This window comes from Eleutherodactylus coqui, chromosome 10 (assembly GCF_035609145.1).
Source record: "Eleutherodactylus coqui strain aEleCoq1 chromosome 10, aEleCoq1.hap1, whole genome shotgun sequence".
Taxonomy (NCBI): domain Eukaryota; kingdom Metazoa; phylum Chordata; class Amphibia; order Anura; family Eleutherodactylidae; genus Eleutherodactylus; species Eleutherodactylus coqui.
The window spans coordinates 121,697,439-121,712,020 of NC_089846.1; positions in this window are offsets into that span (position 1 = coordinate 121,697,439).

Consider the following 14,582-nt stretch of genomic DNA (forward strand, 5'->3'; position numbering starts at 1 on the left):
TGTACAACACTCAGAGGCTTTTATGGGGCAGACACATTTTAAAAATGTGTTCTTTAGGCAGATGTCTAACAGATTTATGTTTGAATCCCTTTCATTCTCCGCACTGTAGTGTGTAGACGGCCATGCTTTATAAACCAATATGAAACCTAGATCTGTCTAAAGGAAAAATAAAAAACACCAATTGTACACTTTTTCTGTTGCATTCATTCTGTATATTTGTTTTCATTCCGCAGTTGATAAATAGCCGCATCCTTTTTATTTCAAATATTTACAATACAATAAAGCAAATTAACTACTGAAGATGTGCCAGGTTTCTGGGACAAATTACATCGGAAAACGTTGCACTACTTTTATGATGTGTTTTAGACACATTTTGTGTCAGGTCTAAAAAGGGAAGAATGGGGCCATGGCTTTTATGGAAGTGGCATGGCCTGAATGTGCCATTGTGCACCAAAAATACAACACAATTTTGGCACAAAAATGGTATGTATGACTGTAGTGTAGAGTGGTGTATGACTGAGGGCTGGTTGCATCATCTATGCTGTTGGTCCAAGTTTAGTTAAAGGGGTTGTCCCGCGCCGAAACGTTTTTGTTTTTTTTTCACCCCCCCCCCCCCCCCGTTCGGCGCGAGACAACCCCGATGCAGGGGTTAAAAAAGAACACCGGAGAGTGCTTACCTGAAACCCCGCGCTCCGGTGACTTCTTACTTACCTGCTGAAGATGGCCGCCGGGATCTTCACCCTCGGTGGACCTCAGGGCTTCTGTGCGGTCCATTGCCGATTCCAGCCTCCTGATTGGCTGGAATCGGCACGTGACGGGGCGGAGCTACACGGAGTCGGCATCCTGCACGAGCGGCCCCATTGAGAAAAGAAGAAGACCCGGACTGCGCAAGCACGGCTAATTTGGCCATTAGACGGCGAAAATTAGTCGGCTCCATGGAAACGAGGACAGTAGCAACGGAGCAAGTAAGTGAAAAACTTCTTATAACTTCTGTATGGCTCATAATTAATGCACAATGTACATTACAAAGTGCATTAATATGGCCATACAGAAGTGTATAGACCCACTTGCTGCCGCGGGACAACCCCTTTAAACTTCAATTAGTTGTTGAACTTGGTTTAAGGAAAAAGTGTTGCACCAATACTTTTTGATCTAAGATTTGCAAAACTGAGTTCACTTGATTTCCTTTGATCTGCAATAAGTCTTGAACCTAGAAGAAATGTATTACGTACAGTGATTGGTGACTGTGGTCAGCTGATCTTCCCAGCATTCAAAGCAATTTTCTTAGCATTCATGGCTATAGTAACAACATGGCTGCAAACATGGGTTTAGTTTTACCATTCTGTAAAAGCTTATCAGCCTAGTCTACCATCTTGGACTTTGGCTGCTAAACTAAGTTAATGTAGGGATCAGATTGAACTTAGATTTAAACCAAAATCACAGGCTAAACTGTGCTGGTGCAATGTCTTCAAAACCATAAGATTCAATTCCACAGCAGAACAGTTTAGAAAGGACATCTTGTGGAATTGTTCTTGTGGCTCTCTAACTTAGACCCCCTGCACACGGGCGGAAATCCTGTGGTGGGATTTCCCACAGAATTTCTGCCCGTGGAAGCTGCCATAGGTTTGCATTAAATCTCATGCAGAAAACAAATCACGGCATGTTCTATTTCTGTGCGGGTCTCACAGAGGCCCACACAAAAAATGTCCCTCCCGGGCCGCCGGCTCCGCTCTGCGCATGCGCTAGCTGACCGGCAGCCGGCACATCGGAGAGCCAGAGCAGTGGGAAAAGGTGAGACCCGCACTGGTCCCTGCAGGGGCGAGTGTCAGGTCCCGCTGCGAGAATTCTCGCAGCGGGATCCGACCCGGCCGTCTGCAGGCGGCCATACAGGAGATGTTATTCTGAACAAAAAGTTTGCAGAAAAGACCCAAATGTAACCAACCAAATTCTCACTAGTTGACAAAACTTACATTTGCGCTGCGTCCTGTGGCATATTTTGTCCCACATAAAAGCACCTTTCGTCGGAAATCTCGCAGTTTGGCCGCAGCAAAAACCGCAAGATTTCCGCCGGGAGAACTGCCGCGGTTTAAGCCGCGGCAGCTTTGAAGCGGTCCGGCCGCATGCTTTTCCGTTGCGGCCGGTGCTCCCATAGAGGAGAGCGCGGCCGTAACATAAATAAACAAAAAACCGCGGTTTCAACCGGGTTTACCGCAGCGGATTAGCCGTCCCGTGTGGACGAGGTTTCTGAAAAACCTCGTCCACATGGCTGGCTAATCCCGAGATTAGCGGCCGCAGACGGTTTTGCCGCGGGCAGATCTGCTGCGGCAGAACCGCGGCAAATCCGCCCTGTGTGAATCCAGCCTAAGTCCTCTCTCACAAAGACATATTTGTAAAGCAAAATTTTTGCTCATGCAATACACACAAAATAAAACTTATTGATTTCACTGGGTTCATTTGCAAGTGCATATTTCGCCTGTGCAATTGTGTTGCGCAAAACAAAAAGGCAGCATGCTCTACTTTCCTGTGCATTAAACTAATTGGCCATCTCAATGGCTGGGAGCATCAATGCGTGTTTTTTGCACATGCAATTGTACATGACTTACATGCGCAAAGAGTACAATATGATGTTATGCATGCAAATACACAACACCTGATGCGCAAAAAACTTAGAACTTAGTTAAAGATGTGCCAGAATTATCATTTAACGTTAGACTGTTTAATCTAAGTTTGCACCAACTATTAGAAAGCATTCGTAACTCTTCACCAGCATCTTTATTATAAGAAGTGTATGCTTGTCATGGGGCACAGATGCTGCTCCTCTGCATCACAACCACACCAAGAATGCATGCTTTACATTCAGTATTTGTTGCTGTTTTGGGGTGCAGCAGATGTTTGGCTTTGCCCCAACCCATACTGCAAAATGGGAATAAAGTCTTATAGCAATCTCACAGTATACTGGTGTAAGGCTAGGTTCACAATATGTATAGGAAACTCTCCTGACCATTCATAAGCTTTCCTTAGGGCTCCCACCCACTGGCGATATTTTGTCCACTGCGATGCGATTCTAAAGTTAAAGTCTCGCATCGCAGTGCGAGAAAAAAGTCAGCTGTGGCAGAAGTCCTTGGCATTCTATTCCATTGCTTTCAATGAGATTGGCACTGCTGCCGATCCCATTGAAAGCACTGCTTTCTGCAAGCCATGCAGAATGATTATCGGGGAAGGGCTTGAAATATAAGCCCTTCCCCGATAATCTGCCAAAAGTGTGAAAAAAAAGAAAAAAAATCATACTCACCTCTCCCGCGCTCAGCCGCGTCCTCCTGCTGGCTCCCCGGCACTACTATGAAGCTCTTTCAGCAGTCGGGGATTTAAAAATCCCCGCCTCCTGAAAGGGCTGTGCGGATTGGCTGAGGGCTCAACCAATAGCAGCTACTGCTTAGCTATTGGCTGAGCGCTCAGCCAATCACACAAAGCCCTTAGCTATTCATTCATGAATAGCTATATCTTAGCTATTCATAAATATCTATTCATGAAGGAAATTCCTGCCACAGCTGTCACAGCTGTCACAGCTGTGGCAGAAGTCCGGGGCATTCTCCCTATGCTTTCAATAGGGCTAGCGCTGCTGTCGCTGGCCCCATTGAAAGCACTTGCGATATGCTGGTTCTATACTGGCCTGTTTCTTGCGCTGCGATGCGAGATTTTTCTCGTGCTCTCGCAGCGCAAGAAAGAAAATATTGCCAGTGGGTGGGAGCACTTAGACTGCCAATTAGCCAAATGTATTAAAAAAGATTGCCCGTTAGATATCTTTTTGGCTGCTATACACCAGGATAGCTTTGGCTCAACTATATAAAAGCAGACAACCGTGTTTTCCAATACAATCATATGCAAAAAAATGTTAATGCACATTTTATTCATTGAGATTCACCTGACCAACTGTACATAAATAAAGCTGCATATGTCTGGCACATTCCAGTTCCATATTTCAACCCAACCCACCAAATATCCATCATAATTGCATTTAGTTATTAAAACATGCACAATGATATTGTCTACAGATTGAACACACATTTTACATTTAGCTGTTCTTTGCTGCTAAATCTGCAGCAATTACAAATGGGAACCATTGAGGGGAAGTATATACCAATTTGGCACAACAGGCTGGGAGATTTTTACTCCTATTTCGTAGATTGCTGCAGCTCAAACTTCAAGTGTCGGGGATTAACTGTGGACATTTTTGTTAAGTGGAGAGGTGGATTTGCTGTGAGTCTATGAGCCAGGTTTTACTTGTTCCAATTGAAAATACTCTTTCTATAGAGCTACTGAAGTTTAATTTTAGCTTCTATGTGGATGATTATCTTGCTGACAGATTAAACTTTTCTCTGTTCAAATGAATTAAAATAGGTGAAGAAGAGAACATACTGTGAGGCAAATGTCTGGACACAGCCATTTAACTAATGTAATAATGTGAAAATTAACTTCCAAGGTATTAAAGTTTTAATTGGTTGGAAGTTGCATTTTTCAGTGAAGATGTTTTTGGCGGACATTTTGAACTCCACCATATTGAATTCAGCTCAAGTGGGAAAGAAGTCATTTAATATATCAAAGCTTAACTAGACTTTACTCAGAAACACACTGGGCAGTGACAGTTTTGTCCTATCTTCCCACTTTGAAAAACTTGAGATGAATTTAAAGGGGTTGTCCCGCGGCAGCAAGTGGGGTTATACACTTCTGTATGGCCATATTAATGCACTTTGTAATGTACATTGTGCATTAATTATGAGCCATACAGAAGTTATAAGAAGTTTTTCACTTACCTGCTCCGTTGCTAGCGTCCTCGTTCCCATGGAGCCGACTAATTTTCGCCGTCTAATGGCCAAATTAGCCGCGCTTGCGCAGTCCGGGTCTTCTTCTGTTCTCAATGGGGCTCCGTGTAGCTCCGTGTAGCTCCGCCCCGTCACGTGCCGATTCCAGCCAATCAGGAGGCTGGAATCGGCAATGGACCGCACAGAAGCCCTGCGGTCCACGGAGGGAGAAGATGCCGGCGGCCATCTTCAGCCGGTAAGTAAGAAGTCACCGGAGCGCGGGGATTCAGGTAAGCGCTGTGCGGATTTTTCTTTAGGTCCCTGCATCGGGGTTGTCTCGCGCTGAACGGGAGGGGGGGTTGAAAAAAAAAAAAACCCGTTTCGGCGCGGGACAACCCCTTTAATATGTCAGAGTTCAAAATGGCTGCCATAAATTTCTCCACCAAAAATGCTGCCTTCCTCACAATACTTTTACACAATTAAAGTCAACTTTCTCATTAGCACACCAGATAGGTGTATCCAGACTTTTGCCTCATCCTGTAGATAACCTTTGAAGCGCAGGTCTTTGTTTCTCAAGCTAAAGTAAAAATTTTTGTAAAAAGAAAAAAACAACAATACAGACTCTTTATTGGGTTACTTTGATGTGAGGGAATATTTGGTCTGCATTTGGTCCATGTTTTGCGGACCTTAATATGGAGCTGATGTAATGCTATCTATGTAACTATTCACATGACCATATTTTTCATGGCAGTTTTTTTTTTAAATGTAGCATGACCTGCATTTTTGCCTCCGTTTTGCTATTATTTACTATTGGGCAAATATAGATTAGTATTATTTACCCAGTAGAAGGTTAAATCTATGGAGGCAAATACTAATGAAATACTGATGGCATATGGTAGTAATGTCATCTATAACACATCCTTAACCCCTTAAGGACATGGCCTATTTTGGGCTTAAGGACGCAACAATTTTTGGCGGATTTTCTTCTCCGTTTATCAAAAGTCATAACTTTTTTATTTTTCCGTCGACGTGGCTGCATGAGGGCTTGTTTTTTGCGTGGCGAACTGTAGTTTTTATCGGGGCCACGTCGGGGTACATAGACTATATTGTAAAACTTTTTTTTTTATGATAGCAGGGAGAGAAAACGCATCAATTCTGCCATAGATTTTTTTTTTTTACAGCATCAATCATGCAGCATAAATGAGACATTCCATTTTTTCTGCGGACCGGTACGGTTACAACGATACCAAAATTCTTAAATTTTTTTTAAGTTTTCCCACTTTTCTGCAATAAAACCCCTTTTTTTTGGAAATCTTACTCGAGTGAAACTGGTCTTAATGAAGTGATTGTCACATGTGGATTACCCCTTCTTAGATTGGAGGGGACCTGTAATACAAGGTCAGAGTCTGTAAAAGCCAGAGCCGTTCTCTGCAGTTACTCAGCTTGGTATTGAACGGTCTCCCGTGAACTGTCTTGTTGGAAAGATACAAGATACATATTGACTTTTGTGTAGATGTTTTAACATTGCCCACAAAGCTTTTGCCATACTTACAGTAGCTTATTTTTCTTAACGAGTCAAGACTGTTCTTATACACTTTTTCACATTTTTTCACATCTTTTTTGCACCGTACATTGCATAATAGCAAAAGCTTCAGCTTAAACCACTGAAAATAATCTAAACCACATAACAGTATGATTCATGTTTGCATTACCTTGACATTTTGATCATACCCCTGTATTCATTATTCTGCTTGCAATTTGTAAGCTTTAAAATGCTGAATCGGATGACTAACAATAACAAAAAAGCAATTAACTTGTCAAATCTATTAAATTGGGCAGCAAACCAAATTGTTGACAATATGCTCATCTCTATCAAGGCAACGAAAACTTTTTAGCATAGACTATTACACCCATTCATTGCTATGGGAAATAAAGATGCCAATACCTTTAGCTACCTCTATGGTATAGAAATGATACAAGAATCAAACATACTTTGAAGACAACCACCTTGGAGGCCGGGCCAGTGATCAGCTAATTGCCATAAATCCCACTTTTCCAATGCCAGCGAATAGCTGTTATCACCCTAATGATCTTTAATTCAAAGTCTGAACACATTCATTGATATCTTTTATAGGATGCACAGTTCTTCTTGACTTCCTTTCTTATAATACAATATCTAATTTAAATTGCATACCTGTGGAGGAGAATTTTTCCAAGAAGAAGAAAAGAAAGACATATTCATTGAATTACATGCTGGTATATCAATCATGGGCTGATATTTTTTCTGTGATAGATAGGGAACCAGTTAAAGTTAATAGGCAGTGCATTAAGTAGGTTTTTTTTATTTAAAGGGTTATTCCCATCTCGACTTTTCGAGCCAAGATGAGAATCCGCTGCCATGGGTACCGGCCACTCAGCCAGAGCGTACAGAAAGAGCCAAGTGCTCAGCACAGAGCTTCCAAGTTTTCCTGTCCAGGACATGAAAAGCTGAGATGGTAATATATACCTTTAAAGAGAAGACGATATCAAGTTCTACAGAGGTATCAAAGTTGAACTTGACTGGGATAACTTAGTGCAATAATTATAACTTATCTTATCCATAGCCATTAAAAAGTTGTTTTTCATTATAGCATTGCAAAAGCCATTTAAAAGTTATTGAAAGTGCAAATAAAACCCAACACAGAAAGTTATCTTTACATGTTAAGAGTCGAGTTAAACTTGCTGCATCTATATATCATAATATAGTATCCTATAATTGAAGAAATTGATCAATGACTATAAATTGCAAGGGTGCTGTTAAAGTTGTGCGTCTGGGAAGTATGGTTCTACAGGTTTCCTTGTGGCCAGACATGTATTTTATGTGCAGTCCTATTTTATGTGGTATGTGTAACTTTACGTGTTGGTCCTTAATCAGGGATAGCCAGGTCCCAGATGAAGATAGTGGGGCTGTCCTTATCGGCACAATCACCCCACTTTTAGGTAGAGGTGCCCCACTTTCCCTGATTAGTAAGGGAGAGAGGTCCTTCCATCATTGCCTGAAGAGGTGCAAGTTGTGAGTGCAAATGCTGTGTGAGCGTATGCGGTTATAAAAGGACACAATCCTGCATCCGCACAGAGGCGTGGTGCTTTAGTGTGTCAAGTGGATGTAAAGGTACCATTAAAAAGCACAAAAGTTCTATTGCAATTAATTGTATACAATATTCTGATATACTTTCAGCATCAATTCATTATTATTTTCAAAATATCTGTTTCCTGTCATTAAGGGTGAAGTCACACGAACGTATATCGGCTCGGTTTTCATGCCGAGCCGATATACGTTGTCCTCGTGTGCAGGGGGGAGGATGGAAGAGCCAAGTGCAGGAACTGAGCTCCCGCCCCCCTCTCTGCCTCCTCTCCGCCCCTTTGCACTATTTGCAATGGGGAGAGGCGGGGCGGGGGCGTGGCTAATTCTCAGAACTTAGCCCCGCCCCACCCCGCCTCTTCCCATTACAAATAGTGCAGAGGGGCGGAGAGGAGTCGGAGAGGGGGCCGGGAGCTCAGTTCCTGCTCCTGGCTCTTCCATCCTCCCCCCCCTGCACACGAGGACAACGTATATCGGCTCGGCGTAAAAACCGAGCTGATATACGTTCGTGTGGCTTCACCCTAAATAGAACTGTGTAGTTAGTGTTTCTGTACACCGATAATAATAGCTGCCAATGGAAGACCCAGAAATATTTCTCAATCCATATGATGAAAATCCATAGCACTCCACAATCTCATATTGATGTTGTAAATTTATTAACATATGTGAGTAAGTCTAAAGATTAGTAGTATTAGTAGCAAGACAGCCAAAGTAGTGATGAATGTTTTAGTGAATGTGACCTTTCTAACAGTAATGCTGATACAAAGATGCATGGGCAGGTACAAAAACAAAGAGGAACGTTCAGTGTTTATTTCTAGAGGTGGAACTGTCTGTTTTGGTCATGTGATGATGGCTCGTTACAGTTACTGTACAGTAATCAGAGTTGTGTCCTGTATATGAGCTGTGATGTAGGCTCATTAGCAGGGGCATAACTATAGAGGATGCAGGGGATGCAGTTGCACCCGGGCCCAGGAGCCTTAGGGGGCCCATAAGGCCTCTCTTCTCCATATAGGGAGCCCAATACTATGAATAAAGCATTATAGTTGGGGGCCCCGTTCCAGGTTTTGCATTGGAGCCCAGGAGCTTCAAGTTACGCCTCTGCTCATTAGGCAACATCCTCTAATAGAAGACTACACAAAGCACCAGTGAAACCGGCACTTTCATTTGCATTTGCTTGACTAAAACACCTTTTGCCAATTATTTCGCGTTTTTCTTGCTCATTTTTTTCATGCGATTGCCAATGGGACTTTCTAATGTTAAAAATGCATCGCAAGTTGGTGCTTTGCAATTTTTGTGTGATGTGTTTTAAATAGAAATGAGCGAGCAAGCTCGGTAAGGGCAGTCACTCGAGCGAGCCTCGCTCATCTCGAGTAACTGCCTTCTCCTCCGAGCGTGCCGGGGGGGAGGGCAGCGGGGGGCGGTGGGGGAGAGTGGAGGTAAGCGGGGGGAGAGTGAGAGAGATCTTTCTCTCTCCCCCGCTACCCTCCACCGCTCATGCCCCCCGCCCCCCCGAGCACGCTCCGAGGAGAAGGCAGTTACTCGAGGTGAGCGAGGCTCGCTCAAGTAACTCATCTTACCGAGCGTGCTCGCTCATCTCTAGTTTTTAACATTAAAAGGTCCCATTGACAATTGCTTGAAAAAAAAGCACAAGAAAAACGCAAGTGGGTATTCACCCTAACACAGAGCTTCACTTCCTTTTGTTTCCTGCACTGTGGATGTTTACTCAACGGCCTCAATAAGAGGTATAAATTCTATGACTGTTTGTGCGTTCGATTGTGTTTGTCTATACAGTAATTGTACATAAATTCAAATAATTTCACATTTTTTTAGTAGTCAATGTAGAAATCAAGGTAATTCTGCGTATGCATTGTGTATTATGCGAGAGCAAAAAAGAGTGCGACTTGTTCTATTTTGGCAAGTGTTATGCAAGAGAGCCCATTGTTCTCTATGAGTGTGTCATCAATACCGTCTATCTGTAATTACATTGCACATGAGCGGCGCTAATATGTGCCATTGCAAAGCTACAGAGCAAGGCATTTAAACAAAAAAAAACACCCAGGAAGATTGCGAATGACAGCGTGTGTGAGATGCCTGTGCTGATTTTATGTATACGGTATACATCAAAATACATTTCTGTGATCTGTTCTTTACGCAAGAACAAGCAACGGGTAAATCAGGAACTTCTGAAGTTTTTAGACTGTGTTTCAGCTCTCTGGGACCTACTGTTTGGAACATTTTCAAAAAAATCTGAATTAGACATGAGCGAGCGTACTCGCTAAGGCAAATTACTCAAGCGACTATTGCCATTTTTGAGTACATGCCCGCTCGGGCCAAAAGATTTGAGGGCCGGCGGAGGTGAGCGGTGAGTTGCGGGAGTGAGCATGGGGGAGCGGGGGAAGAGAGATCTCCCCCCCATCCCGTTCCTCCCCGCTCTCCCCCGCCACCCCCGCACCCCGCCAGCCCCCAAATCTTTTCGGACGAGCGGGTATGTACTCAAAAATGGCAACACTCGCTCGAGTAATTTGCCTTAGCGAGTACGCTCGCTCATCTCTAATCAGAATACAACTGGACCAATCTACACTGACTGGACCAATCTGCCCCAAAATTGCCACACAGGTAAATTAGGCACTTTGAAAAATTTTAGACCATGTTTCAGCTCTCTTGTATCTACTGTTTATGACATATTAAGAAAAAAAATCTGAATATGTCCAAACAACTGGACTAACTGGAACGACATGCACCAAATTTGCCCCAAAGGTAAAGCAAACACTTTCTAAGGTCTTAGACTGGGTTTCAGCTCTCTAGGAACTACTGTTCATGACATATTCACAAAAAATTGGAATACAGCCAAGCAAGTAGACCAGACAGGATTGATCTCCACTCATTTAGGCACATAGGTAAATCAGACACTTCGGAAGGTTTTAGACCAGGTTTCAGCTCTCTAGGATCTATCATACTTGTCATATTTGTAAACAATTGGAATACAAATGCAAATATAAGCTCAAACCCAGTATAAAATCTTCCGAAGTGCCTGGTTTACCTATGTGGCTAATTTGGCTTCATATCAGTAGCAAACTAAGCTTTCAAAGAGTTACACTAAATAGACTTGTGGAAAGCCTGGTAATTCTGCTAGTAGAAGTATATAAAGGAATGGCCGGAGCTCCCTGATGGTGCACCACACTTTACTCTCCATTATCCTGATATTAAAAAGAAAATGTTATTATTTTAGATAGAGATATAATAAATAGCCGCTGCTTGCTTTCATTTCTCTTGTTATCATATCTGCCGGATGCATCTTTTTACAGCTACATTGTTTCTCCAGCGAGCTTGTTTATAGACAAAGAGTTAAATTATGTCTTTAAGGATACAGTAGGTGGAGCATTTGTAAAAAGGAGATTAATGATGTGTCTAGCATATATCTTCAAAAAGCCCCAGAGAGAAAGCTTGGAGATTACAGTTTCTGCTTTTCCAGTACATCTTCACTAGTTGCCTTAGAAACCCAGCTATTTCTTAACCATGCAGACTTGAGAAGCTTCTGGCTACCATGTGTCTTGGGAATTTCAGGTGTGTATCTGTGACATAAGATTCATACCGGAGGTTAGGGACAGTGAAAATAGGATAGATCAAAAAGGTACAATATGTCCTGTGTTCGAGGCTTAAATGCTTCCTATTATTGTGTTCTGTCTTTTGAACAGAGTTGTGTTATGGAATATACAATTATAAAGGCATGCAAATAATGTGTGTATAATACAAACAAATGGCTATATCTGCATACTCTTCTGTATTTTGATTTATGGATTACATTATGTTTAAATATTTTACATTACAGTACACAATATTATTGTTTAGAAAGGAAATGTGCTGATACAATGTAAATAATTCAATCACTAAACAAAGCTACTTAATATTAATATATAGTATAAAGCTGCCTCTGCTGTAAATTCTACAAATATTAGACGTAGCAGAGAACTTAAGTGACCAAATAAGGGTGCAGGACCGCAGAAGTGGAAAATTCTTGCAAGCAATGTATTCCACTGTGACATCAAAGTTCAGCGCCTTCTCTATGGCCAACTGAAAGGGCACAAGCATTACCAAATATAACATACCCGATTCCAAATCTACATCCATTTTCATTGGATCTGCGCTTGCTGCATTCCTGATCTATTTTCATCCTGACTGTCTATTAAATAATTATTCCCACTGTAGAAAGTGATGTCATATCCCAAAGGTATGACATACATTTCTGATCAGTGGGGGTACAGCTGCCAGAATCCCTTCAAATTCTTCGAAATAAAAGAGCCACAGTGTTAAGGTACCTTTACATGGGATAACTTCTCTTGAAAGAGCGAATATAAATGATAATCACTCTGTATAAACACAGCCATCAGCAGGGTAACGAGCGATAACCCATCTAGTTGCTAGTTGTTTCATTCCAGCTCACCCAAAAGATAGTCATTGATTGATTAAAAGTTGTATGATGTACAGTCCTTTGGATTTCAATGACTTGCATGGAGATCAACTCTATAAACAATATGTCGGCAAGCAACTAATGAACAACAAGTACTTTGGGTAAAAGCAAACAAACAACTGTCATTCATATTATCCAGTGAGTTTTCTGAGCAACTGAATAAGTGTAAAGGTGCATTTAGACACAAAAATGATCGCTCAAAAGATGGCTTTTGAGTGATCCTTTTTGCATAAACTACTACCTGGTACTAATGCCTATTAGTACCAATTAGTAGTGTGTGAGCCACCGGGAGCTGTAATCAGAGAACAGACCATCCGCTGTTCTCTGATAAATTCCCTTTGTTTTGCCACAGGGCTGACAGCTGAGACAATGTAATCAGCTGTTATCAGCACTCCTCGGGCAGAACACAGTGTTCGGTCCATCTTATTAGTTCTTCTGCCGAACCATGGATTTTATGCCAACGATGAAATTCATCGTTCGGCAGAAAAGTGAAAGATTGGCACATTTACATGCAACTATTATCGCTCAAAAGATGGCATTTGAGTGAATTTCGAGCAATATTTATTGTGTCTAAATGGGCCTATAGTTGTGCAGTGGAAAACAGTGCAGAAACGGGTCATGGGTGCATCAAAAGAGGTCTAGGGGAACATAAAGAGAACATTGTACTTCCTCTTTAGAAGTCACTGGTCAGACCACACATGGAATATTGTGTACAGTTTTGGGTACTGGTACTCAAAAAGGACATATTAGAGCTTCAGTGGGTTCGAAGTTGGGCAACTAAATTAATAAACAGAATAGAGAGAGTTTATCAAAATTAGGCCTATTTAATTTAGAAAAAAGATGGCTGGGGGGCAACCTAAAAAGTATGTAGAAATATATCAGGGAACAATACGGAGATCTCTCCCATCATCTAGTTATACCAAGGACCTCAACAAGGGGGCATCCTCAGTGTCGATAGAAAAGAAGGTTTCTACACCAACAAAGAAGGGGATTCTTTACTGTAAGAGCAGTGAGACTATGAAACACTCTACCTGAATATGCGGTGATAGCAAATTCGAAAAAAGAGTTTAAGTAGAGTCTGGACATCTTTCTTGAGCATTACAATATAATATGTTATAGTTACTAAATACTTCAGAAGGGTTGTTGATCTAGGGATTATTCCAATTGCCAGATTTGGACTTGGGAAATAATTTTGTTTCCCTTAATTGAGGAAGATTGGCTTCTACCCCATCGGAGCTTTTTGCCTTCCTTTGGATCAACATTTGGAGGGCGGGGGTGCAATAGGCTGAACTGAATAGATATATATCTTTTTTTCAGCCTAACACACTATATCACTATCAGCATAAAGTGACTTACCAGTGGCAGACCTATACCAATAGTGTCACCTCAATGCCTCAATCAACAGTGTCAGACACCTATCCTAGTACAGCACACAAGTTGAAGATACTATGTATGTACCCTCATTTTGTACTTCTAAGATGAGAAGTTTTGTACATAGTAAGTGCAATCTCACATCAGGCCAGAGGAACAATGGGGTTTATTCACTACTATTGTCTAAAAGTTAGACAGTCTTAAGGCCCTTTTAGACCGGACGAGTGTCGGGCAAACGATGCCTGAAACTCGTCCCTGCACATACTAGCTCCTGCGCTGCTGCACGGGAGCTAGTATCGCTGGCTCACAGCGGGGCGGCAGGAGATTTCTCTCTTCTAGCTCCCCACACCTCTTTATTGACATAAGTAATGAAGGGCCTCTATTTACACTGCATGCTGAGGCCTTAGTCAGACGGGCGTTTTTTGCCGCGATTTGCGCATGCGCACGCGTCCGGCGATTTTATAAAACCATTGCTTTGCAATGGTATCGGACACATGAGCGCTTTTTATGCGCTCGTCCGATAAATTATAGAACAGAAATCGCAGATCGCACCTATCTGCGATCTGCGATTCCTGTTCTCTTGTCTATATGCGCTCAATGGGGCCGGCGGCAGCAGCGCCGACCCCATTGAGAACATATAGAAGACAAATCCTTCTTCTCTGCCACAGCTGTAACAGCTGTGGCAGAGAAGAACGATGTTTGCCCATTGAATTCAATGGAGCCGGCAATACAGCGGGCTGTATTGCCGGCTCCATTGAATGCAATGCGCTGGACAGCTCCGGCCCGTTTCTAATGAAACGCGGCTAGGAGCAGATTTTCGGGC